This window comes from Alligator mississippiensis, chromosome 4, assembly GCF_030867095.1.
Source record: "Alligator mississippiensis isolate rAllMis1 chromosome 4, rAllMis1, whole genome shotgun sequence".
NCBI lineage: Eukaryota > Metazoa > Chordata > Crocodylia > Alligatoridae > Alligator > Alligator mississippiensis.
The window spans coordinates 153,568,580-153,591,626 of record NC_081827.1 but is presented as its reverse complement, the minus strand read 5'-3'; the positions used below and the strand labels follow the sequence as shown (position 1 = coordinate 153,591,626).

Below are 23,047 nucleotides of genomic sequence, written 5' to 3'. Positions count from 1 at the left end.
AGAGGTGAACAGGTTTTCCATGCAGCTCCGCTGCTCCCTGCTGCGCCAGGTCATGCCTGCTGGGCTGTGGAGGCCCCAGGGGAGAGAAGCAGTGTGGAGCTCGCAGCAGTGAGCAGCTTCTCCACATGGGCCCACTGTTCCCTGCTGCCCTGCTTCCCTCCCCCAGGGCCTTCACAGCCCAGCGGGCACGACTTGGCGTGCCAGGGAACGGTGGAGCTGTGCAGAGAAGCTGCTCGCCGCTGCGAGCTCTGTACTGCCCTGGTGATGAGCCTCCTGCACGCTGGGCTGCAGTGAGAGCAGCAGCACAGGGTTGTGCATTGCAAGGTCAGCACAGACCTTGCAGTAGCAAGGAGATCCCTGCATGGCTCTGCTGTTCCCTACTGTGCCAGGTTGTGCTGGCTGGGCTGCGGAGGCCCTGGGGAAGGGAAGCAGGGCAGGAGCCTGAGCTTGCAGCCTGCGCCTGCCCCATGTATAGATCTGGGGGGTTCAGGTACCCCCTGCCCACCTAGAGTGCACGCGGCAGTGGGGAGTCGGCCCTCCCTCTCCCCCCAGATGAGCCACCCATGGCCCTGTGCTGCTCCCTGCTAGGGCTTTGCATCCATGCATTGCAACTCCAAGCACCACCTGGCTGGGTAGCAGCCCCAGCCCTGCCCAGCTCCCTCCCTCTCTACAGGGGCCTCTATCCCCATCTCCCTTCCCCCACCCCTTACCTGCTGGAGCTTCTCTGCAGGCTCCCTAGCGCCGTGTACATGCACATGGCACCCCCTGTCTCACTGCCTTCCTCCTGCTCTGCCAGCCTGTAGGGAGATCATTGCAAAATTGCATAATCTGTGGGTTTCTCTGGTAAAACAAGAAATCTGTGTTTGCCTCTGGTAAAAGGTAAAATCTGTGGTTTACTCAATTTTTCCATGGGAAATAGAAAACTGAGATCCCTGCTCATCACCAGAAGCAAACTCCCTATAACCCAAACCACACCTAATGGATCCAGAACATGCCAGGACAAGAAATGCAAAACCTGTCAACACATCTCCACCACTCCCACAATAACTACACCTCACAACAAAACCATCATAATTCCTGGATCTTACAACTGCACCTCCAGAAATGTTATATATCTCATCCAGTGAACCAAGTGCCCTGATGGAAAATATGTAGGAGAAATCAAACAATAATTGTGCACCAAAATGAATGTGCACCATAAATCTATCAAAGACAAGAACACCCATTTACCTGTGGGGACACAATTCTCACAAGACAATCATTCCCTCTCCGGTGTCTCAGTTCTAATCCTCAAAGGGAACTTACAAAACACCTTTCGTAGTTGAGCGTACGAACTTCACGTCATAAATCTACTGGATACAAAAAATCATGGACTCAATGTAGACTTTGGATTTATGACACATTACAACCTGCCTAACATCTGATGTACCAGGTGCCTGCCAGACCTGACCTCTTACACTATTCTCTGCCTCTCCCCCGGCTCCTTATTCTGCCCTTTGTCGTCCTAATTTGCAGCTACTTTTTCACAGACAGCCTCTTTTCTACCTAGAAAATCTACTAATGTACAGCCTCCCTTACTCACCTTTGGCTTTTTCCCCTTTCATTCCCCCCCCCTTCCTTGCTCTACCTTTTGTTTTCCTAATTTCCACCTGTTTACATTCTCACTGACATCCTGTCACACTTTTAGCTTCTTTCCTTCCTTAGAGTCTCGGAATAGCAGAGACTTCCTATGCCTGAAGAAGGGTGATTGTGCCCAAAAGCTTGCAAAGAACCTATTTCCAATGACCCAGTTGGTCTAATAAAACCTATCGCATCTACCCAAAGAGCCTATAATTAACACAAGCATTTCTTAAAAATACTGACTGTAAAATAAAGAGTTAAATCCAATTTCATTTCAGCATCTAAATCAATTGTTCTCAACCTTTTTAGGCTCAAGGCACCAGTCACTGGATTCAAGACACTCCTCCATAACATTTGGGAATTAAGCAGTGAGCTATTTCAAAAACGAATCTGAGTGCTTACCTCTTTGCAGAGGAGCCAGGCAGTGGGGGCAGATTAGTGGCCAGACAAAGACCAACCTGAGCCTGTTATTTTCTCACACCTCCTTATCTCTCAACTGCCCTGGCACCCTGGTCTAAATGTAGACACCTAGCCACATACCTAAAATTTTTGGAACTGATTTGGTTTTAGAATTTAGCAGTGTTCTTCTAGTCTGTTAAGCGTAGTCAACAGGACTGCACTCCAGCCAGACTAAACAAAATTACGCAGGTACTCACAAAGGACCAGTCAAATCCTGAAATATTTTTCAAGTAAAGACTGCAACTAGCCTGTGCTAGATGTCACAGAAAAATAATCAGAGTGGGTCTTTTCAGCTTGTAGCCAAATAGCCTAGTACCCTCAGCAGGGGTTGAACCTACATCTCGTAGTTTTTTAGCAAAAGTGCTCGAGTCACTATGCCATGGACTAGATCTTTACTCATGCTGTTTCCAGCCCCCCTTTTGAAGTTGGCCCACCAGGAAGCTAAGTGTGAAGGAGTAGAGGGCTAGGAGGAATAGCCTAAGCCTGAGGGTGTGTGACTCAATAAGATAAATTTTACCCCTGGATGGGTGGCAGCCTTGATTTCTGGCTGAGTACCTGTCCCCAGTGGTACAGGAATTTCCCAGTCCAGTGCTGCTTGTCCATTTTATCCAAAGAATAGAAAATAGCAAGGTATATTGGATAAGCTTCAAGAGAGAGGAGGGGTATTTGAGTAGTACCTATCCCAAGACTGTTCAGCTGGCAGCCTGTGAAGGACCAGCATGTGGTCTATGGGGTGCATGCAGTCCATGAGCAGTGGCCCACAGGGCGTGGCAGCTGCCTCTCCAACTGCCTTGCAGTGAAGCAGAACCTGTGGATCTGTGCAGGGCTTGCACAGCCCTCTTGACAAGGGGAAGAGGTCCACGCATGATTGACACAGCTTATGTGGTAGGGGGCATGTGCTATGAGCACTACTCAGGAGGCAGGGGACTGTGCGCCATTGGCACGGCTTATGAGAGAGGGAGGTGGAGGAGCTGCATGCTATTTGGGGTGGGGCATCCGAGGGGGGTGGGGAGGGGGAGCCACATGCTGGTGTCACATGCAGCCCCCAGCTATGCCAAAGTTGGACAGCCCTGATCTATCCCATGGCCTGGTGTCTGGAGCATTCAGTGAGGAAGCAGGGGATGCATATTCAACATCCATCCCTCACTGGAAAGAGCCCCACAAACAAGATCTGCTTTCCTGGGCAAGTGCTTGACTACTGGCTTAAAAGTGGGCAAACCACCATTCTTCTCTATTTCAAATGCAGTCACAGGTTGATTCCATTTTGCCATAGGGGGAAATAAAATCCCAAACTGTTTTCAAATGCTAAAAACTGGCTAAGAACACACCACTTAAACACATATAATGAGAAACAGAATTTAGACCAACGTGAGTCTTTCAGGCTGCTTGGGATTCAGTTTTGCTACCTTCATCATATCCTCCACTATTGTATCCAACTATATCTCTTTTTACTTCTCACAAATGTCCATGTGAATGCCTAGCTGCCTTCCAGGAAGAGCACACACCAACTGCTGAAGCTTCCTTAGCCTGACGAAGGGTTTTTGAACCCAAAAGCTTGCTTAATAACTATTTTCCAACCATTTGGGTTGGTCTAATAAAAGATATCAAATTCACCCAAGGAACCTTGTCTGCCTAATTGCCCTCAGTCATTTTGTGGTATTACAGGAGCCATGCTTTCCAAAAGTATGCATAGCACAGACTCCTTTGTATCTCATTTTCTTCAAGATCAAGCTACATAAACTTAGGGTATGTCATAAGCAGATGATCAATTGATTTTCAGATTGAGATTAACAGTGTTTTGCCATTAAGAAAAGAAACAGACATTATAAAAATATTTTCCTTTCTCCAGGAGTCTCTAAGCTAGGAATAGAAATGGCTTTTCCTTGGGAAATAGCAGTTAGAATTTTTGTTAAACGCAATAGCATCTTTCAAGACACAACATTACCTAAAACAGTGACAAAGCTCCCTCATTTATCTCCAAAACTGTATATCTCACAGTATGACAGCAAACATTTTCCTCTGTCTCTAGGCAAGTGTGTCATTCATCCAAATAGGATCTGAATATCACAAGAGGCAGTAACAGAAGCAGGATCTTCCCTTCTGATTTAGTAATACAAAAATACATATATTGGCTTTATTTGGGATTGTAATATCTAAAGCACTTGGAGTAGAAGTTTCTTCTGCCAGTGCTGGAGGACAATGAAGATACAGATAGGCACACAAGATACATTGATCGTAATCCAAACCAAGTTGGTGGTGATCAGAATGTACCACTGTCTGACAGTCGCTCAGGCTATGGCTACATCAATAGAACTGCCACAAAACAGGAAACGGTGAAGTAAAAACCTGGAGGAAACTGTCTACCCTGTGTGCAAAAGAATAATTGCTGTTGGAACAATACTTTGCCCCACAGAAAAATTACCTTAAATTGGAATAAAGATACATTTTCAAAAGTTAGGAGAGATTTACTTTAGTTCAAGTGGTTTCAGCATGTGGCTGTAGCTTTGTTTTACTCAGGGCAGCTGGGGTTTTCTTTGACTAACCTGTTCATGTGTCTAGGACCTCAGCAGTTTTTATCAAGTGTCTTTGTGGCCTCAGAGAATGGAGAAGTGTGTATATTCCTTCTCCTGTTGTCTACTAACAATGGAATGTCTTCTTCATCATTACTCATCAAGCCACTAGCCTTTCCTTCAATTCTCTGTTAAACAAACAATAACAACAACAAACATTTCCATGCAGAGTCTTAGAAAAATAGAGTTGGAAGGGATCTCAGGAGGTCCCCTAGTCTCAAGGCATGATCATTCCTATGTAAACCATGCTAGAGCAGTGTTTATCTAACCTGTTGATTCTCAGCTAGTGTGCTGCAGCATGCTGGGGTGGCTTGAGATCCTTTCAAGTGTGCTGTGGGGTGCTACAAAATGTTAGCACAATTAGGCGTGCAAACATGATTTACAGAATAAACCCAGAGATTTCAAATAGGAAATCCATAGTGTTAAACATATTCTGACTTGTTGCCCATGTCCACATGAGCAGGGGCATGTGTTTACAGCAGCACAAATAGTAGCGGCTGCGGCCGACCTCTTCCTTTCTTCTGCCCCCCCTCTGGTTGCCCTTTCCATCCTCCATTGCCATTAGTACTCTTGCTTAAGGCAGCTGCTAGCATGGCCATTTGCTTCTGTCCATGCTTCTCCTCCTTCTTTTCTGCTATTTGATCCTGGTTCCCATAGACTTTATACACAATTTCCACTAGCTCTGAAAGGGGTTTCCCTGGTCCTCCTTCAACTTTTTGCAACTTCTTCCTTATACCTGGGGCCGCCTGCCCAATAAACAGCATATTCACCATGCGGTGATTTTCTGAAGCCTCAGGGTTTATTTCACTAAATTTCTTAAAGGCATCATACAACCGCTCGAGGAAGGCTGAGGGAGATTCATCCTTTCCTTGGCGGACCTCGCATATCCTGGAAAGGTTTGGTACCCGTGGTACTGCCTTACCCAGAGCTTCTACTATAATCCCCAGATATTGACGATTCCCTTCCTCTGAGTCGTTATCCCAATTGGGACTCTCAATAGGACATACAGCACACAGGTCCCCTCCAGGGGCTACTACCCGCTCCTCAGCTATCTTATCCGCTACTCCCTGTACCATCCGCCTTTCCTCAGAGGTCAGGAGGGTATGCAGCATCATTTGAACATCAGCCCAGGTAGGACGGTGGGTTTGCCCTACTGACCGAAACAGATTTTGCATCTTATCGGGGTCTTCTCTAAAAGAAGGATTTTGATTCTTCCAATTAAACAAATCTGACGTGTGAAAGGGTACGTAAACGAAGGTTGTTCCCCCCCCTTCTCCTGGAGTCACTACTTGTCTCATGGGACAATTGTAATTGGGGTTCTTGTTACGGGAACTCCGGGGGATTTTATCATGCCAGGATTCCACGAGCTTTAACGCTGATTTGAGCTGAGCCAGCCCCTCTGGGAAGCTGTCCATTTCCTCATAAGGGGGAGCTGTTGGTGGGAGATTCTCTGGGTCTTTTCCCTTCTTTTCTCCTGAAACCCCGAGGCCAGTTAGGGGTACTACTGAGGGACTTTCTGACCTCTCCCTGCCCAACAAGTCAGGATCCTCTTGGAATGATGAGGATGATGGTGATGATTCCTGGCTCCTGGAGCTGGGGCTAGAGTCCGTCTGAGATGATGATGGTGACTCCTGACTCCTGGAACTGGGGCTGACAGGTGACTGTGTTCTAACTCTGTGTCCTGGTCCCTGAATCAGATCTCCCTCACTACCAGAATCAGGAAGGACTTGGGCTGTTCTCCCAGTGTCTTTTGCCAATAACATCTTACACATTTTCTTTTTACACTTCTGAACCCATGGGGGAACAGGATTCATTATAGCACTTATCCAACAATCTATATACGGCCACTGATCCCAGTGGCCGTCCCGGGTTATCACATTTGAAACTGCATTAGCTAATTTTACATTGTAAGAACCAACTTCCGGCCATCCAACCCCGAAAGTGGGCCATTCCTTCTGACAAAATATAATCAAGTCATCCTGTGTCATTTCTATTCCATAGTCTCCCTTAAATTTACCAAAATTCCTCAGCATGCATCCTAATGGGGAAGCAGAATCTTCTTCTTGGGAGCTACTTGAACCCATTGTGTCTACCAATATACAAATGCACTCAGGTCCCTGTCCACTGAGTCACGAGGTTCCAGCTGAGCCCCCTTGCATTCGACTCTACCTTGTTGGGCAGAATCGGTGCGGCTAGGCTCAGCTATAGTCTCAGACTTGGTCAGCGGCTCATTTTTCTAAAGGGATTCCCCGGATCCAAAATCCAGACCAATATGCTGGATACCAAAACCAACACTTAAATCCTCAGGGCTCCCCAAATTCCCTTAGAGACCATTCAATTGACACAAGGAAAGCGAATACTCACTCTGCTGGACCCCTGGCGCCGTCTCTTCGGACCCACTCAGCCTGGATGACTCGTTCAAAGGAGTGCCTTTGACCTTTCAGGTGCCCGACTCACGGACCCGGGGGTCGTGACGGACTCCAAGATCAGTCCGGTGGCCACTTCACGACTCCCCTTTGCCAATCTCGTCGTGCCCTGAAGTAGTCCAGAGGGCTCCTGGCTGGCTCGCCAAATGGTTGCCAAAACGGCTAGTTTTGTTCCCCTGGAGGCTTGTTCAATTACCCTCAAGGAAAGAGTCACACATACAGGCTGGGTCCATCTAGGTTTATTGTTTGCAAACAGTTCGACCGAGGAGCAGAGAGCTCAAATCAGGGCCGACGATGAGTCCGGCCTGGAATCACATTTTTATAGCTTACATTCAACAGAGTCTTGACGTACTAGAAGTTTATTGGCTGCAGTACCAGTTCCTAATTGTGACGTCTTATCTTGTAGGCTGTACTTAACTAGTTATTGGTTAATGTGACTTATCAGGGTTAGTACGTGCGCACTCAAAGGTAGAATTGCAGCATGCTCAGAAGAAAAGAGCAATTTCAACAAAGTTAGTTAAACTTTAGTAACTTCTTATCTTAACGTAACCTTAAGGCACTGGACAGAGATGATTTCAAAATGCAAGGCAAGCAGTAAGAACCACAGCTTGGACATTAGACCTCCTGATCTTTACACAAAAGGGTCATAAGATGGTCACAAGACACTTCTATCATATGGTTGTTGCTCAAGCATTACTGCAAAATTATGGGGGCTAACGTCTTTTTACTACAATGCTCCTTATCCATGTGGGCACAAATGACATGACTCAGAGCAATCCTGGCCAGGTCATGAGTGACTACAGGGCTTTGGGGGCTGGGCTTAGAGGGTTTGGGATGCAGGTAGTTTTCTCCTTGATCCATCTGGTTACGGGTCATGGGCACAGGAGGGAGAGGCGTACTGAAGAAGTCAACAGAAGACTGTGGCGTTGGTACCATTGCGAAGACTTTGGCTTCTTCGATCACAGTCTGCACTTCAGAGAGAGAGACAGCTGTTTGTTGGGAAGGGACGGCCTCCACTTCACTCCGATGGGAAAGCTCTTCTTGGCCAGAATGGCCAACCTGCTTGACAGGGCTTTAAACTAAGATTGCCGGGGGACCTGCAGACAATCACCAGTGCAAGCCCAGAAAGTGACAACCACAAAATCAGCAGGTCAGGTAACACAAGGGAACTCACTCCTACCCCAGCCCAAGGACGGGACTCTTCTAAGAGCACGGGGAAGCCCAGGGCTTCCAATGGCAGGCCTAGCTGCCTATTAAAAAATGCCAGGAGCTTGGGGAACAAACAGGAGGAACTGGCCCTTCTGCTAAGCAAAAATGAATATGATCTTGTAACCCAGGCGGTACTCCAAAAGGTACCCCCTCTCCAATTGAAGGGATCAAAGCAGGTGCACAAGCGCTGCGGGAGGTGTAGGGACTCTCCTCCCGCTATAGAGCAGAGCCAGACCACCACTGGGGACTTAAGTATATACCTTTTAATGAGGGAACAATACTGGGGACATAACAGGCATAATCAGGGGGTATAGTGGACACCACAATGCCCCAAGGGGGCAGGATTCAACAAAGGTTAGACACTTACAATCATTGGCAAAAGACAGGGTTAACAAAATACAAAACACAAACAGCAGAGTAAACAATACTGGTTGGGGAAGTATAAAAAGGCACAAAATACAAAATATTAAAGGACAAAGAAATATAGGGCCTAGGTACCTGGAGGGGGAGAAAAGTGGAAAACACAATGGCTCCTTCCTACTGCAAGAGGATTTTTCCCTTGTTAGCTCATGCACCCCAAGTCAGGAGTTGAACTCAGATCTCCCACATGCTAGGCAGGAATGCTGCCACACAGCCACCAGTGCTGGTACTGCTCTAAGCTGCTAGGGGTCTTGACCTTCCTGGAGCCCTGGCCTCATGTCAAGCTGCCTGGTCTCTGATTGGAGGAGCTGGAAGCCAAGCTGGGAACCCCTCAGGTCGCTGCTCAGATCCTCCTGCTGGCCACAGCCTCTTGTAGGAGATCCTAGAGCCCAGAAGGAAGCCTCTCCTACTGGCCACAGCCTCTCATAGGGGATCCTAGAGCCCAGCAGGAAGCCTCTCCTGCAAGCCACATGCTGTGCTGCTGAGGGTCCAACTGCTGCCTGCAGGTCCTGCTCCTTCAGGCTCTTCTGGGGCAACTGTTTCTGCCCCACTTGCTCAGCTCTTTGAAGCTCCTTCCTCATAATCCCTCGCTGGTCTCTCCCTGAGTCAGCCGTGCTGCCCCTTTTATCCCCCTCCAGGTGACCCAGGGGCCAATCAGGGGACATGAGAGGTGAATCTCTGGGGCCTGATTGGTGAGGAAAGGGAATCCCAAGTCTTCCAATCATCTTTTGCCCTTTCAAAACCCCTGGGCTAGGTCACTGCCGGCTAGCCCGTCACAATCTCATAGGGATAACGGAGACCTGGTGGGACTCCACTTATGACTGGACCACAGGTATTGATGGCTATAATTGTACAGGAGGGATTGTGTTGCAAAGAAGCGTTGGGGTATAGCTCTCTATGTGAAGGAGCAGTACACTTCCCCACAAGCAGAGATTGGTACCCAAGGAGGGCAACTTGAGACCCTCTGGGTTAGAATACGGGGAGAGTGGGGTGAAGGGGATATAACTGTAAGAGTCTATTACAGACATAACTGGGAGGAAAAGCTTGACCATGAATTCTCTAGGGAACTGGTAGAGGTTGCATGCTCTTGGTACATGGTCATCATGGGCAACTTCAACCACCCTGACCTCTCATGGGAAGAGCATTCAGCCAAATCTGATCAGTCGTGAAGCTTCCTCACTTGCATTGATGAGCTCCATTTGACTCAAGAAGTCTACAGGCTGACAAGAGGTAAGGCACTGCTGGATCTGGTAGTGGCCAAAGGGGATGATTTAGTGAGCGACCTGAGGATTGAAGGGAAGCTTGATGACAGTGATCACGAGTTGATCACTTTATTCATTGCAAAACTGGCAAATCAGTCAGCAATGCAGAAATCCTCGACTTTAGGAAAGCTGACTTTCACAAGCTCAGGAGGTTGGTTGTCGAGGCCCTGAGAGACCATGATCTGACAGGGAGGGGAAACCATGATGAGTGGTCGCTTCTTAAGGACACAACCATAAAAGCAAAAAGGGAGTCCATTCCAGGTCGTAGGAGAGGTAGCAAAAGGGCTGGGAGACCCCCTCAGTTCAATGGGGAACTCATGGACCTCCTGAATCTGAAAAGAAAAGCTTATAAAGTATGGACGTTGGGAACTACCACTAAGGAGGATTATGCAGCACTTGTTTGCACCTGTAGGGAGTGCACCAGAAAAGCCAAGGCTGAAATCAAACTCAAACTGGCTACAGGAATCAAGGACAGTAAAAAAATCTTTCTTCACATATGTGGGAAGTCGGAAAAAAACCAAGGGCAACATTAGACTTTTGCTGAACCAAATGGGGCAGCTGACAATCGACACCATGGAAAAAGCTAATCTCCTCGACGATCAGTTTGTGTCAGTTTTCCATCAGCCCAAGGGAATCACTCTGCCTGACAGGATGCAGAATTACCAGGGTAAGGGTGAACATATGCCTATAATTGGTGAAGCTGTTGTGAGGAAACAGCTTGAGAGGCTGGACATCCACAATTAATAGATTTCATAGACATTAGGACTGGAAGGAACCTTGGAAGATCATTGAGTCCAGCTCCCTGCCCCAAGAGCAGGAAGTCAGCTAGGGTCAAAGGATCCCAGCAAGATAAGTGGCCTGGATGGAATACACCCAAGACTGCTAAAAGAGTTGGCTGATGTCATAGCACAACCAATGCTGAGGATAGCAACCAGGTTACAAAACACCTGGACGCAGGAGTAGGGATTGACGTTGTTTACTTAGACTTCAGGAAGGCCTTTGATACGGTATCCCACCCCATACTGGTGAACAAGTTAAGAGGCTGTGACTTGGATGACTACACAGTCCGGTGGGTGGCGAATTGGCTAGAGGGTCGCACCCAGAGAGTCATAGTGGATGGGTCGGTATCGACCTGGAAGGGTGTGGGCAGTGGGTTCCCGCAGGGCTCAGTCCTTGGACCGATACTCTTCAATATCTTCATCAGCGACTTGGACGAGGGAGTGATGTGTACTCTGTCCAAGTTTGCAGGTGACACAAAACTGTGGGGAGAAGTGGACACGCCAGAGGGCAGGGAACAACTACAAGCAGACCCGGACAGGTTGGACATATGGGCGGAAAACAACAGAATGCAATTTAATAAGGAGAAATGCAAAATGTTGCACCTAGGGAGGAAAAATGTGCAGCATACCTACTGCCTAGGAAATGACCTGCTTGGAGGCACGGAAGCGGAAAAGGATCTTGGAGTCCTAGTGGACTCCAAGCTGAACATGAGTCGTCAGTGTGACGAAGTCATCAGGAAAGCTAATGGCAGTTTATCGTGCATCAGCAGATGCATGACGAACAGAACCAAGGAGGTGATACTTCCCCTCTATCAGGCGCTGGTCAGACCGCAGTTGGAATACTGCGTGCAATTTTGGGTGCCACACTTTAAGAGGGATGTGGATAACCTGGAGAGGGTCCAGAGAAGGGCCACACGTATGGTTAAGGGCTTGCAGGCCAAGCCCTATGAGGAGAGACTGGGGCACCTGGACCTCTTCAGCCTCCGCAAGAGAAGGTTGAGAGGCGACCTTGTGGCTGCCTATAAGTTCATCACAGGGGCACAGAAGGGAATTGGTGAGGTTTTATTCACCAAGGCGCCCCCGGGGGTTACAAGAAACAATGGCCACAAGCTAGCAGAGAGCAGATTTAGACTAGACATTAGGAAGAACTTCTTCACAGTTCAAGTGGCCAAGGTCTGGAATGTGCTCCCAAGGGAGGTGGTGCTCTCCCCTACCCTGGGGGTCTTCAAGAGGAGGTTAGATAGGCATCTAGCTGGGGTCATCTAAACCCAGCACTCTTTCCTGCCTATGCAGGGGCTCGGACTCGATGATCTATTGAGGTCCCTTCTGACCCTAACATCTATGAATCTATGATATTTGAGAACTTGTGGCGCTCAGGAGAGGTTCCTGAAGATTGGATGGAGGGACAATGTGGTGCCTATCTTCAAGAAACGAAGGAGGGAAGATCCAGGAAACTACAGGCCAATCTGTTTGACCTCAATCCCTGGAAAGATCTTGGAAAAAAATCCAAAGAAATCATTAACAACAGGCTAACAGAAGGCATCATTCTGAGAGATAGCCAACATGGCTTTGTTGCGTGTCTGTCTTGCCTGACCAACCTCATTTCCTTCTATGACCAGGTGATGCATCACCTGGACAAAGGAGAAGAGGTTGATGTAATATATTTAGATGTCAAAAAAGCCTTTGACTTGGTCTCCCATAATATCCTCATGGTAAAATTGGGGAACTGTGGCCTTGACAACCTTACGGTCCGGAGGCTGAGGAACTGGCTCCATGGTCGGACCCAGAAAGTGATAGTCGATGGAACTGAGTCAACATGGCACATGGTGACCAGTGGCATACCCCAGGGTTCAGTATTCAGTCCAGTACTCTTTAATATATTCATAAATGATCTGGATTCGGGTGTCAGAAGCAGGCTGGCTAAATTCACAGATGACACCAAATTATGCGGAAGTACAGTCATGCTAGAGGATAGGCTGGTGATTGGGGCTGAACTGAACAGGCTTGTGAGGTGGGCAGATCAAAACCTGATGACATTCAATCCAGAGAAACGCAAAGTGCTTCACCTCAGGAGAAAAAACCCACATTATACTTATAGGCTTGGCAGTGCTGCATTCAGTAGCACCATGACTGAAAGAAACTTGGGGGGTCATGATTGACCACAAGTGAACGTGAGCCACCAATGTGATGCTGCAGCCAGCAAAGCAAATAAAACTCTGGCTTGCATCTATTGATGCATCTGAAGCAAGACCCAAGAAGTCATCCTCCTGCTGTACTCGGCCTTGGTGAGGCCACAGCTAGAATACTCATGAAAGTTGTATGCCTCCCAAGGTTGGGGGGGCACAATGAGCACCCAGAGGTGGTGGTGGTGGTGGCAGTGGAGGCATGGCAGGGGTGAGCGGGGAGCTCCCACAGGTGGTTGTAGCAGGGGCTAGGGGTGGCAAGCGCTGACTAGCAATTGGCAACCACCCGCAGATGCCATCAGCTGTGTCAGTAGCAGGGCGTGGAGAGTGGTGACCGCCCACAGGCACCACCAGCAGCATTGGTGTTGGCCACTCTCAGGGGGTGCACGTGCACCCCCTACACATCGCCAATGGGAGTATTGCATCCAATTCTGGGCTCCACACTTTAGAAAGAATGTGGAGAAGCTTGAGAGACCAGAGGAGAGCCACACACATGATTAGAGGTCAAGAGAGCAGGCCTTATGAGAAGAGGCTGAGAGGCATGGGATTCTTCAACCTGGAGAAGTGAAGGCTTGGGGTGACTTGGTGGCAGCCTATAAGTATATAAGGGGTGTGCATCAGGAACTGGGAGAATGTTTGCTCACCAGGGCACCTCAAGGGAAGACAAGGTCTAACAGTCACAAACTGCTGGAAGACTGTTTTAGACTGAACATAAGGAAAAACTTCTTTACTGTCCAAGTCTCCAGAGTCTGGAATAGACTCCCCCCAGACGTGATGTAAGTACCTACTCTGGATACCTTTAAGAAACACTTGGATGCTTATCTTGATGGGGTCATCTGACCCCAGCTGATTTCCTGCCCCTGGGGCAGAGGGCTGGACCCAATGATCTCGCGAGGTACCTTCCATCCCTAATGTCTATGAAATCTATGAAACAACCCTGCGGCACGAATAAGGCACAAAGCTTAAAAACATCAAAAAACACCTTCATTTGCCTCAGTTAAAGCATGGAGATGAGGGTACTGTCAGCACTCTACCACTGCAAAGACAGAAAGCAGTTTGTTAAAACACCATTTCCCAACTGGTATGTCATCAGGCACATCCAGGGGTGCCACAGCATTCTGGGCTGGAGCCATGCCCCCCGCCCGTCCGCTGCTAGGGACACAGACAGACAGGGAGTGTGGCTCCAGCCCAAAATGCCGTCCAGCTGGTCATGTGCCACCCCTCCCCGTCAGTGTCCAGCTGTCCGTGTGCCCCCACCTCCCCACCCCCGCTCCACATCCAGAGTGCCGTGGTGCTTTTTAAAATTTAGTTAAGTGTGCTGTGGGGCGAAAAAGGTTGAGAAACACTGTGTTAAAATACATTTGAGATCCAAAGAAGAGGACCATGCCTCATACCACAGAGGGAGACAACCTGCCCCCACAACACACACACACACACACACACACACACACACACACACACACACACACACACACACACACACACACACACACAAAATCCATGCCAGTCTGGCTTTGGGGTAAAATTCCTTTCTGATCCCAGGTGCAATAATCATTCTGACCTTGAGTGGAGGAACAAGACCCTCTAATCAAGAACCTCCAACACACCCCAGTCAAAATCCCTTGCCTTGGCTATAGCCTACACACCCAGTATTTCTAAGGAAGGCCAACCCCCACTTCCCCACCCCCATCCCCACTCGCAACACCTGTATCAATAGGAAAGGGGAAAAAAAATGCTTTCCCAGCCCTCTGTGGCAACAAGGAAAGCCCAAAAACATGGGAAAAACAAACACCCTCCACTCTAAACTATAACTTGGGGACTGAAAAGACATCTCTACACATCATACATACTAACTCAAGAGCCAGAAATCCCCTTTCTGTCATCCTATGCCCCTCATAAATATGCCCTAGCTTTCAGGGACCAGGGCATCAGGCTGGCCAAGCTGCCATCAGCTGGCCCTACTAACCTGAGTTGGCCTGGTTGCCAGTAGCCTAACTCATGGCCCCAGTGGCCTGTAGTGGGTGGCTGTCTTCTTTCAGGCAACAGGCCTTTCAGCACCCAGCAGACTGTTAGGTAAGACAGATATCTCCCTAGCTAGCCTGGGTTTTTAACCCTCTTTTTCTGGTTTCCTGTGCCTTGGGTCCTGCTTCCTGGCTTCATCCTTGTTCTACCAAGGCCCCTTGTACTTCTGGATTGTCTTGCTACATTTTTAACCCCTTGTGCCTCCAGATTCCTATCCTCAAACAGTTAAATACTGGTTGAGCCTTAGCCATGCCGTTGCCCACATCCCAGTCCCATATAGCTATAGCTGCCTCTTCGAGACCCTTTGGTTAGTGACATCAGTCTGGATCCCAGTTCTCTCTCGCTGACTCTACCTTGGTCTGTGGCTTCTGGTCCCTTAGACCTCAGTCTCCTGATCTGCCTCTAAAAGTCAAGATCCCTTGGGGACCTTTGCTTCCTTGTCCTTGCCTGTTCCTGATCCCCTGCAAGATGACCTTCTAGGGTCAACCCCTGATAGCCTATATCCTGTTGCAACCCTGATACCAGCACTTTAATAGTGTTTATTAGCTAAGATGGTTGTGGAGCTCTGTTTTATTCTGCAGCTGAGCACTGAACTCTCCAATTTTCACCTGCTCTATGTAGCAGAGTTCTCAGATCTCCAAGCAATGCACATGTTGCAGTCTCCATGGATTCCAAGTGTTGCTCTTTCCTGCCCACTCTAGGTATCACTGCTCCTAAATCAACTGCAGTAAGCAATTTACCAGTTTTTAAGATTATAGGCTTAATCCAACCATTAAGATCCACACTTACCATATCAAAATAACCCAGGGATAACTGCTCTGCCTTCTCCTTTTCTTCATCCCATTCCCTCATTTGTTACTTATTTCCATTTCTTGTGTCACATCTTAAATTAGAGCATCTTATAATCAGTATTCTTTGGAAGAAGGCTGAGTCTAAGTCTTCCCTTTGGCAGATGAACAAAATGACCACTAGCCTATAGAATCTTGCATGTATGCTCTCTCTATTTCTCTCTCTGTGTTCCAGTAAGAATTTACTTGTGGTATGTAAAGTGCAACAAATTCAAAAAGCCCCATGACAAAACACCCTGTAGACTGGTTGTTGTGGCATTTTGGGGTAGTTGTAAGAGAATTTAAATGCAGGAAGAAGAAGACTTTTAATCTAGGTCTTGCACACCTGGTTGAGAGTTCTAACAGCTGATCAATTGGGTAAGAAAAGACAGGAGCATAGGTACCTACTCCTATGAGGAAGGTGTTTTGTGATTAAGGGCTAGTTTTTTTGCCTAACTCCAAGAAGGAGGTTGTGGCTATGAGTTCCAAAAGAAAGGCCATGTATCCCTATAAGCCAGAGTCAGATGTCCAACTCCCTGAGGTAGGAGTGCAAACTATGCACACTCACCACAGCTCTTCTTCCTGGCTAACTTAGGTAGCTCCCTAACCAGCCTACTGGTTTTTATGGTTCCATTCTTGGATGCCTAACTTGGGTGGTGGATTTCAATAGGCAGAGAAGCACTTGAAAGCTGGGTGGTACTATAACTAGTTTTGAAGCACTGAAGTTTTTTGCAAACCTATCCCTAAACTCTTTTTTTTTTACCTTCTGGGATAGCCTCTCAGTTGGGATTGTAGCACACTATCATTGGTATGTTGCAAATATTTGGAGCGTATGGAGGCTCAGAAGGAGCATTTTTCACCAGCTGGTGGCTTTTATTTGTTCAAAAAGAAAAAGAAAGGTACCTTATATATTTTAAGTTATCTTCATCTTAATACGTTTTTACCAACAATCATAAAGTTAGTTTGTTCTACCTAGAGTTAAAAGCATAACTTATTTGAACGTTTTTCTCCAGTGCAATGTAAGTAGATAGAATGACTTGGGCAAAATATTGCAAACAATGTTCATTTTTTAGGGTTTTGTGGTCAGATACACGGCAAAATACTTTTTTTAAACATACAAATATAACAACATTTTGTTTGGTTTTGATAGGGAGCGGTTTTGTAAGGAATGAAAAAGGTGGTAAAGAAAACTTGGAAACAGCTACATCCAAAGTAGTGTAGGATGGTTACTATGCAATATGCAGTCTAGAGAGGGGCTTGGACCCTCTATATTAAAAAAGTCAAAGCAGAAATGTACAGCCTGTGGGCTGGAGCGACTTGGGACCCTCAGGAATGGGAATTTGGTGATGAATTGATGTTACCGTCCCAGAACTGCACTCTGTGATGTTTACACTTAAGTACTTAAATTCATCTCTAGCATAGTACTTCCCCTTCCCTACAGCAGGTCTAAGATGATCCCAGAACACTTCGGTCAGCAGCTGTCCCTTCCCTTCAGCAGCTACTGAAATGCTCCACACTAGCCACCTGATGCATTTTAGCAGGGGAAGGAAGAAAGTAGCTCCAAGTTGCTCCACAGCTTGTCCTTCTCTGGGTAGCCCTCTATCCTTTACTAGACAACCCTGTGACTAAAATGGATGTATAAAACTAATACAAAGTGGGTTCCTATCCAGTTTAGGGCCCCATGCAACTGCACAATTTGCAGTACCCTAACAACCCTCCTGTTTGTGGCAGCCCCAGAAAGAACATGCACTAAGCTAAGAGAGGTCTTAGCAACACCCTCCCTTTACACTCCAGGAGAGAAGCAGCTGAGAACAGATGAGATGACCAATTACAGCTTCTTGATTCTCTAGTCCAGCTCAGCAGAGGCAGCTTTGACATGCAGTAGCTGACTACAATACTTTTGGGACCATGCACAATTCCAGGATAGTCGTAATGCATCACACTTTAACATCTCCTCATGTCCACCTACAATAGGCCCCCTACGGAGGTGCTAGCATTGCAAGACGTAGGAGACCTTTGTGCTGAGGACTAATCAACAGGAATTTCCTGGTGATATTTCACAAATAATCTGATTCTAGAATTAATTATCTCCCCTTTGACTTTTCTAAGTAGAGGAGATTGGACTTTGCTGTCTTAAATAAAATCATCATGTGGCACAAGGGTTTTTACATTTTTGGTTCATGGGTAGGTTTTCCTTTAGGGCATGGATTTTTCATTTCTGTCTCCCAATAAGTGTTGAAAGTTAGCATATGTTTTGGAAAGATACTGTTCTCTGTGGTAAAAAGAAAATGCTATTTACTTCCAGCTAAAAAAGATAATTATGGGAGATGGAGTGGCCTATAAAAGGGCAGCCAGCTCAGCTTAAAAGGTAGAGGTTTTTTATTGAAGTAGAAGACAGATTGTTATACTGAGCACTGTGACTCACAGGAACCAAGTCACATTGAAGAGATTTAAATAAAACTAGAACTAATTAATATGATGATCCTCTATCTATGCAGTTTTCTTAAGCTTTTGAGCTCTTTTGGCTTGAATTATAATGATGAAATGCAATGTTTCAAGTGTCTTTGTGTTCCCTGTTATTTGGTGACTGACTTTGCATCCATCCAGACTGTAGTGATGTACATTAAAAGTTTTAAACTATCACCAAATATCAGAGCTGTTTCTCTATGATGGATAGCTATTGGAACTATTCAACTTACAGATCTGCATGAAGTTTTTAAAAACAGATATGCCAGAAGGAGGGTGGAAGAAGAATTCATGCAGTATTGCAATAGACACAGGTGGAATACTCCCTCCAAAATCTAATTAAAAAAAAAAAAAAAGCTAAAATTTCTATCTTCTTTTCTTTTACCAGTAACCCTATATACCATGAAGTTAAGGGTGTGGACAGATATTCTGCTTCAATTTTAATTGTTTCACATTCGAAACGTTGTATTATCATTGCAACCAATCATCAACTGGTTTCATATAGATGTACAGGCCCCTCCCAGCTCAAGCACTTCACAGTAGCTGGGAGGCCATGCTTGCAGCATAGCAAAAATCCCAGCATGCCTTTCAGGTCCGGTTTTCTGGAAGCCCCTAAGAACTGCCCAGTAAGACAGGGTGAGTGCTGTCTGCCTGCCTCCCCACCCCCTCTGTTGTCCTGGGTGCTCCTTATCATTGTAGGTCTGGTCAGTTACAGGAGTGGAACAGTCATGACAGGGACCCAGGAATGGACTTTGGCTGAGTTGTTGTCTCTCATGTCCTGCTTGAGGCAGAGTCAAGACACATGTGCTGCAGCCTCTTCCAGCTTGTGCACCAGCTTGTGACGTACAGCATGGCAGAACAGGACACCATGACGGAGGCACTTGAAAGATGCCTCTTTGAGATGTGTTTCCTGCTCTGTGCTGCTGGTTGTAACATGCTTAAGGATGATGTTGCACCAGACACCGTGGGGAACGATCTTCTCTGGAACCAGCTGTGCACTGGTGCCTTCTGAGCCAGGGAGATGAGCAGTGACTGGTGAGAGCTCATAGTCCTGGGGACATGGGATAATGAGCAGTGGTGGCAGAAATTTAGGCTGTGCTGTAGTATCTCCATGGAGATCTATGCAGAGGTGGAAGTGGTGCTTAAGTGGTGACCAGCATGTGAGTACCCCAGCTGTGGAGAAGCTCATAGCTATCCTCTGAAAGCTGGCTTAACCTGCCAGAGTGTGGGCAAGTCTACAGTGAGATAAGCAGTATGTGGGTATTCTGTGCCATCCTAAAGGTTAGCAGCCATGAGCTTCAGACTGCCTCCCACACAGCATCTGTGAGGCCTTTCTGGGGGACTGGGAAGAGGAAGCTTGGTGGATCTGGGGATCAATAAACAGTACCCTTGGGACACAACTATTAGGGACACCCTAACTAGCCACTTTCAGCAGTGCCAGGCCATGGAATAGGAAAACATAATCAAACAAGGCATGGGACACATTCAGTGATTCCTTTGTGAGTCAAAAAGAAATTTTATTCAGCAGCTGAAGTAGTCTGTAACTAAACTATGAAAAGGCATGGAATAAACTGAGGATGCTTTACTAACTGGAGGTAGGGAAAGGGAGTGGGAAGTAGAGCTAAACTGAGACCCACTTAACTGGTGTCTGAAGGGCTATGTCCTTTGGGGTGTTGTGGGGAGGCACAAGGTTGATAAGATGAATCAAAGGAACATGAAGCCCAAGCTGTAGTCCCCTCCCACCTCCAGAATGTGAGAGGGAAGGGTGTTGCTCCAGACCGCAAAGCCCTGACTCCTCAGTGAAAGCTGGGGCCCTTGAACTTGAGCCCCACCTGATCTCAGCCCAGGATCAGGACTGCAGGTCCTCATACTAAGGGTGGAGGTCGGGGTACAGGAAGGCTGTGTAAAGGCTTATCTGAGGTGTAATTGCTAATGTGCCTATAGTTGCAGTTTGCAGGCCTCAGCTATTGTGTAGGCCTTCTGGAGAGGACAGGCTTGCTTTGGTGGCTCTGTGTGAAGTGTTGCCTGACAGTATCTGCAGAGGGAGTTCCAGTATCTTTCATCAAAGAGTTGGGAATTGATGAACATCATCCATTTTTTTTTTTGCTCAGAGAGTGCAACATAACCAGTGCAATGACTGCAAGCATTGCACAGGACCTCCAGGCTCTCCACATCTTTCACATCACGGCTGCAAGCATCCAGAGCACGCTTGACACTACCATTGTAAAGGTTCCCTGCTGAACCTCTGTAGCTCTACAAGTTCCAAGGCAGCCAGCTGAACTGGCCACCATAGTTCCCTGTGCCTAGGGGATTAGTTGACTTCATGAGGTTCCTTCCAGCCCTACTTTCCTATGATCCTATGATCATTTAGTCTAATCCTGTGCCAGGATACAGGATCTGCTGTTTTTAACATCCCTAGCAGATGCCTATTTAGCCTCTACTTGTACATCTCTAAGGAAGGAGATTCCACAGCTTCCCGGGCAACTTGTTTTACTGGCCTACTATTTGGATAGTTAGGAAGTCATTCCTGAAATTTGATCTAAATCTGCTTTGCTTCTGTTTAAACCCAATGCCTTGTGAAGCAAGGAAGAACATTTTCCCTCTATCATCTGTATGGCAGCCTTTCAAATATCTGAAAACTACTAGTTCCCCCTCTCACCCAAATCTCCTTTTAATCAAAGTAAATATACCTACCAATAGTTCTCTCAATATTTTCCTCAGGCAATTTGGATTCCAACATCTTTATGCCTTTATGGTCCCCTCTTGATCCTTTCCAGGTTCTTTACATCCTTCTTAAAATGCAGTGCCCCAAAGCAGACACAGAACTCCAAGGTCTAACTAGCACAAAGTGGATTGGTACTATCACCTCTCATGTCTTGCACTAATGTACTCCTAATTGTATTTTTTTTTATCAAGCTATGTAGTGCAGACTTGAGCAGAGTTTGTGATCTTCCATAACCTCCAGGTCCTTATCAACAGGGCTAATGCCAGCTCAGTTTTTCTATCCTGCATTTGTGCATGTGACTTTTCTTTCCTGTGTGTAGTACCTTACAGATGTCTTTGTTGATTTTTTTGTGCTCTGCAGCTCAGCTCTCCAGTGTATGACCCTTCTGAATGTTATCCTATCTTTGCAGCCCCTTCTAGTGTTGTGTCATCTGCCAGTATGACTGATATATTTTCAATCCCTGCATTTAATGTAGTTAATAAAAATGATAAACTGCACCAGACCCAGAGCAGACCCTGGTGGAACCTCAACTGAGAACTTATTTCAGTCTAATATTGACCCATTAAGAGTTACCCTATGCTTGGGGTTATGAAGTAACGCACCTAATGCTGATTCAATCTAGTCTACATTTCTTCAGCTTTCTGGAAGAAAGGTGTTCCATTAAAAATAAAAAGAGCAGATGGAGACTGGCAATTTTTAACATCCTTATTTGGGGAACTGCTGCAGAGTTGGTGTAGTACTATTATCTGTCACTGTAATCATTAACTTATGTTTGCAGAAATTATATCCTTTTGACTGACTTTATGCATTTTGTAATAGCCCCTCCATCAGCTTATTTGCAAAACCATGGTGAGTAAATCCTTTAAGCATCTGCAGCCAAAAGCAAATATGCATAAAGAATAGTGTCTGACTAATAAAACCATATATACTTTTTGGGCGGTTATTTTACAAATTAAATGAGAATCATGATTAAAGTGATCTATTGGGTAAGTCTGTACATCACTCAGTGCATTATACTTCCATCTATTTACCAAAGCCTTTCCATACCTTTAAAGCATCAGGCATATGAATTTAGAATCTGCAAATAAGTGAAATAGTAGATATTGGGGTCAACAGAGACTGACCCCAATCATGTGACAGAAGTTCTAACCTTTGTACCCAGGTGCAGATGAGGAAATCAAATTGGTTTCTCAACTGTTTCAGTGTGTACCTGACTCTGGGGAGAACATGGGAAAAACTACATTGTTATTTTTGCTTAAGTAAAGCAATATGATGCAATAGTGAAGGAGCACTAAACAGAAAACCCGCTACAAGTAAACATTAGTATCTAATATTGTAGTGATAAACATATCCCTTTCTTTAGGAACAACTTTCCCAACTGCAGATTTGCCTTTTCATTACCATTTTTGCCAGCATGCCTTGTGAGGATTGGTTTTATAAATCTGGCAGACCCAAGCAGCTTTTACCCTAAAGTGGCTACTGTGCAGCTGTTAAGTACCTATTATGTTTTTCCTGTTCTTATTGCTTAGGAGAAGGCTGTCCAACTGGTGGCTCATGGGCCACCTAAGGCCCACATGGGGTTAATATGCAACCCCTGAACTCCCACTTGGCTGCTGCTGCCCTTATCACTCCAGCTGCTTGGGATTCCCCCTATCTCCTCCGGTTTCTGCTGTATGCCCCCACCCCACACAGCCCAGGGTACGCAGGGAGCCAGGAGCCTGAAGTACCCATACAGCGTGGTGCATCAGGGGAGCCCATGGCTGGGCAGCCAAAGGTAAGGTGCGGTACCACACACAGTGCAGCAGAGGGAGGAGAGCTCACCTGGTTGCCTGTGCACACAGTGCAGCAGGGGTGGGAGAGAATACCCATGTGCATGTCTGGCATGCAGCTTGGGGGAGCCATGGCTCCTGCTGGTATGGCCCCTGTGGCATGCATCCCCTGGCTGCTAAGTTGGACAGGCCTAGCTTAGGAGATGGCATATGGTACTTCACAGAGAGAATAGTGATGATGGGTCAGTAAGGTTAATCACTTTCTGGTACAAGACAGGGCTGGGGCAGGGGGTAGAAGGTGAGTAAACCA

At 46.7% G+C, this 23,047-nt stretch overlaps 2 protein-coding genes across 2 annotated transcripts in view; one reads left to right on the top strand and one right to left on the bottom strand.

The window, feature by feature from the left end:
- Positions 1-14,133, bottom strand: part of LOC102566434 (G protein-activated inward rectifier potassium channel 1) — a 61,046-nt gene extending 46,913 nt beyond the window's left edge. The window contains exon 1 of the transcript XR_009461963.1: positions 4,623-14,133. The gene's annotated coding sequence lies outside the window, so the exon portion shown is untranslated. The remainder of the gene's footprint in view (positions 1-4,622) is intronic.
- The window catches only part of MPP3 (MAGUK p55 scaffold protein 3), a 147,380-nt gene that overhangs the window by 1,798 nt on the left and 122,535 nt on the right, over positions 1-23,047 (top strand). The window lies entirely within an intron of this gene.